At 43.9% G+C, this 4,980-nt stretch overlaps 1 long non-coding RNA gene across 1 annotated transcript; it reads right to left on the reverse strand.

The window, feature by feature from the left end:
• Window positions 1-1,128: 1,128 nt before the first annotated feature.
• On the reverse strand, window positions 1,129-3,255 carry LOC113361924. Its single transcript, XR_003365414.1, has 4 exons — window positions 3,193-3,255; window positions 2,338-2,502; window positions 2,032-2,165; window positions 1,129-1,664 (listed from the first exon to the last, which is right to left on the reverse strand). It is a non-coding gene; the product is annotated as an uncharacterized LOC113361924 (long non-coding RNA).
• Between the last annotated feature and the right edge of the window lie 1,725 nt (window positions 3,256-4,980).

Here is a 4,980-nt window from a genome sequence, read left to right on the forward strand (position 1 = left end):
TGCTCGGAGAAAACAACTTCACAAACTAAAGAGAAGTGCGACTGGGGACTGCTCATTGCAGTCCATCATGAAAACCATCAAAGACTCCAAGAACAAGCCACAGAGATACATTCACATATCCGGCCACGCCATCGGATCTAACAGAAGTATAACTGAGGACTGCTTACCGCATCCCGTTCCATGCAATAGTCCAAGATTCAGAAGATGGTTCAAAGGATGTCGCTTGGAACGAAGTCCTTAAAGACTTGATAGCAACACATCGGCGACAGAACGTCTCTCAACTCATCTATTTCACCCAATAGCTCTGGAAGATTTCGACCATACAAGCATCCACAGCATATCATCATCGCAATCAGAAAGTCAAGGTACCAAATAACCTAAAGTCAAGGATGAACCAACAAAGCAACCACAATCTCCAAGATTAGCCCTGACATTATTTCATCCATCCATCCGAAGAGCGCAATGGAGTTTGGTAAATTTTGAAATTCACGGGAGAGGTAAGATACTCGTTCTTCTGGAGTCAGAACCTTATTACACATTCTGGAGAAGATCGATGGTACTGTTGGGTGGATACATGCGAGAGCACCTACCTTGAGTTCTCCTGGCTTTCCTTGTTGTTGATATAACTATTGGAGATTGCTTCGTTTCCATTAATGCTCGCTCTACCACCGCTAACAAATAACAAAAGGGAGCCAGATGCTGCAGATGAAAGCACGGAGCCGGACGAACAACAAAAACATAAGAGGGTCGATGCCCCTTTTCATACGAAGGCAGTTTCTAGAGATTGAACAAAATAAGGATTAGATGACTAGGCGCACTACACTCATGCTCCATAGCCGAACAAGTAGTGTGCCAATATCTCCGCTCCATGACCGAACCAGCAGCGCGCCAGCACGAGGAACACCAGTCGCTCAACCTACAACGCTCCATCGCACCAGCACTCCGTGTTCAAGCCAACTCTCCATGGCTCCAGTACTCCGTGGTCAATCCAACTCTCCATGGCTCCAGAACTACGTGGTCAAGCCAACTCTCCATGGCTCTAGCACTCCGTGGTCAAGCCAACTCTCCATGGCTCCAGCACTCTGTGGTCAAGCCAACTCTCCATGGCTCCAGCACTCTATGGTTAAGTTAGCGCCAACGCTCCAGCATTCCGTGATCCAGCCAGCAAGCCTTCCAAGTGCCATTTCCACCATTCCACGAACTGAAGCCATCAGCGCCATCATCACCATTTGGTAGCCGAAGTTCCAGCGCCTTCATCATCGTTTGGTAGCTAAAGTTCCAGCGCCATATTTTCACCATTCCACAGACTGAAGTCAGTTTCCACCATTCCATGGACTGAAGCCAGTTTCCACCATTCCATGAACGGAAGCCAGTTTCCACCATTCCATGGACTGAAGCCAGTTTCCACCATTCCATGGACTGAAGCAAGTTTCCACCATTCCATGGACTGAAGCCAGTTTCCACCATTCCATGAACTGAAGCCAGTTTCCACCATTCCCCGGACTGAAGCCAAGCGCCATCTCCATACGTTCCGTGACCTAGCCAGCTAGCGCCATCCACCGATCCGTGGACCAAGTTGCAGCGCCATCTCTGCCCAGCACCTTATGGCCAAGTCGGAGTTACGCAAAGTCGCCAATACAAGGATCACGGATTCCTCATGCCTCCTGCCAAAGGTTAGCCAAATTATTCCTGGAAATCTCTTCATGACTTGCCATTTTGATTGTTATCCGTGTCTGTCACAATCTCATGCTTACCCTACAACAATGCCACTGTTACGAGCTAAGCAGGGGACTTAATGTTGATGGTGGTTTTTAGTTCAGGGCTAAATTTGTAAAAGTCTATCTACCTAACCCGGCATCAGATGTAGTAGATAATGATATGTCTATATTCCGCAGGGAATTTGGAGAAGATATCCAAATTTGATGAGTGCCTATGTCTTTCTTCATATTATACTGAAACTCAAGCTCCTAGATGAATTGTTCACTAGTATATACCCTAATGAGTGTATAAGCTCTTAGCTGCATTACTCACAAATGCCGGAGCCTGCTAAGTACTTTTGTTGTGCTTATGTTCCCCGGCAGAACCCTTAATATTGGTATAGCATGACAGATTTGTGTTCACTCGCAGCAGAGTAGCACGTACCTCCAAGTACCAAGGTTAAGGCCCTTGCACAAAATACTCAGTCAGAAAGCAAAGAATAAACAGAACCGCGGAGTAGGAGCAACAACGAGGGAAGCGTGGCCATGCCCTAGGATAGCCGGCGCCACTTGTCCACGCCCTATGCTACCCAACCGACCCTAATTTATTTGTCGACCAATCAGATCGCTTTAAACTTACCACGCTTCCATGAGTTGTGGCTGGGCCCATACTTGCCGTCCATATTCCCCATCGATCAATTACGTCGCATTAAACCTGCCACGTGCACCAAAAGGGTGGCCACGCCCGTGCTTGGCCGGGCCCCTACCTTTATTGAACAATCGGGTTGCTCCAAACCTGTCATAGCTTTAAAAGAGGTGGAAATTGTGTCAAGAGGTCGCCATACTAAGTTGGCTTCCCAAAAACCGCGCCAACATACTAACAGATGCTAAACATGCCAAAACGAGCATGTCAGGCGCACATGCCAAACAGGCATGCCAAGTACACATGCCAAACGGGCCACTGTTGTAGTCTTAAATTTGCGGTAAATACGGATTCGATGCTCGGACTTGAATAGATTTAAAAACAAAAATATGTACAAAATTGTCACAAGATCAAGAGGAACCAGGACTCAGGATTCCAATGTGTTTCATATTCAAGTGGCTCAGAAAATAATCCTAGGCGATTATAGCTCAAAATAAAACAAGTATTAACTCTATCTTTGCCAAATTAGATTCCATAAAATATTACTTGTATATTATAAGCATGGCACATCAAGAATCCCTAGGACTAAGCATGTTCCATCAAACAAAATCACAAGTAATTAATTGAAATCATAAATCAATTAAAATCGGTGCAAAAAGTGAATTAAGAATTATTTAAATAACCACATGGCTGAAAAACAACTTCCTCCATCATCCCAGTATTGGGGTTTAGCTACTCATGATAATCATGTTCTCAAAATACATACTTGATGCTCAAAATATGATTAAAAGAGTGAAAAATGTAATACAGTGAAACTACGACCCTCTTTAAGCGTCCATAAAAGAACGATACCTTAGCGCTGCTGTTGATAAGCGACGCTGGTGTTCTGCTGTTGAAGAACGACGAAGGTCTACTGCTGCTAGCACTGTTGAAGAACGACGGTCCTGGAGGGTCCGTTCTTCGTCTTCTTCTCCCTCCTCGAGCAGCAGCAGGAAGCTTTCCTGCAGCTTCCTGTTCTTCGTCTTCCAGCCTCTCTGCTGCGTCTCTGTGGTCTCTAAACTTCCCCAAACTTCTTGATAAAACTTTCTCTCACTTCCCACCAGCCTTTATATACCAATAGGGTCCAAATAACTCGATTAAATCCGAGTTTATCTCCCTTTTTTCTTCACGTGCAGTTGAGAGAGAAATCTCTTTTCTGTTGCTTTGTACGCGTCTTCTGGCAATTTCTTACGCTCCAAAATTCTCCTAATCCTTAAACAAGACTAGATACACTTTACTTCAACGTAAAACTCTCCCAGAATCTCTAAATATATTTGAAAACTTCACAGAGAACACATATTCTGTTTGGACTTTGATCGCTTCTCACGGCCATTCCAGCCCAATTCGATCAGCCCAATCACTTGCATAGGGTCTGTTTAGGTCTAACAGGATTATCCCAACTGATTTCCGGTGTTTAATCGCATTAAAACTCCTCCAATAATCGAACCAAAATCTGCCAGACGATGCATGCATTTTCCCGCCAAAATTTGCTTTTAAATTTGAGAAGTTGACCTCCCCTTATCTGTGGCTGGTCTCCCTTTAGCAGTTGCCTGGAAATGGGTCACCCCTTAGTAATTAGGTTACCCCTTATCCAAAATCAAGGATCCGTATAGCAAGTGTCCTCTGGGGCATTTTCCGCACTTTTTCCGGGGTTCCTCCGGGGTATTTCTGGGGTACTTCCGGTACACTTCTGGGGCGCTTCCGGTACTCTATCAACGGAGGTCCAAACGCCGCATTTTCAGCCAATTTCGCCGCAAATCCTTATTCTTCTAAAAACACCTACAAATAAATAAAATAACCAAATAAGTACAAAATTGAGCACTAACAATATATACAAATGAGCTATATTAGACACATAAATGCGTCTATCAAATACCCCCAAACTTATTATTTGCTAGTCCCGAGCAAATCAAAACTACAAAATAAAATCCTAACTCACTGTCGCAGGCATCGTCGATTGCATTTAGCGTATGCAATAAGCCTTTAAACCCCTAGGTGGCCCTAGTGGCCGAGTTATAGTCTCGGGAGGGCTTACCAGAGATATACCCACAAAACCTGTACTCCAGACCTTAGCTATCTACGCAGAACCTTGGAAGGCACTAAAGAATCTCCTTGGTTGGCATACTTATTGACTACAGGAAGAAGTACCCTGATGCGAAATTCCAATTGCTGTACACGAGTTTGCACTCAAGCATACTAAAATTCATATAAAGTGACAGAGCTCTACTCAGATAGTTGCACTATGGACATCATATTCGGAGTCAAAACTAATCACATGGATAGATCAAGAAGATGGATATAGAAAACATAGATGGTTTTGATGTTTACTAAGTGAACGACGTTTCCCATATCTGTCTGAAGGCCTCCGCCAAAATGAACCTATCCTAATGGATTGAGATACTAGTCTGACTAATATCAACACATTGGCATATACACGGGTACCAGTGGTCGATAACCTAACTCTAGGTCAACACAACTGGCATATACAAGGGTACCAGTGGTCGACTTTATTGAATTTATTCCTTTTGGTCAAATGGTCTGGTCTCAATTTCTTTCTTCTTTCATTTTTTTTTTTTTTTTTTTTTTTTTTTTTTTTTTCTT

The sequence above is a fragment of the Papaver somniferum genome, chromosome 3 (genome assembly GCF_003573695.1).
Source record: "Papaver somniferum cultivar HN1 chromosome 3, ASM357369v1, whole genome shotgun sequence".
In the NCBI taxonomy this organism is placed as follows: Eukaryota; Viridiplantae; Streptophyta; class Magnoliopsida; order Ranunculales; family Papaveraceae; genus Papaver; species Papaver somniferum.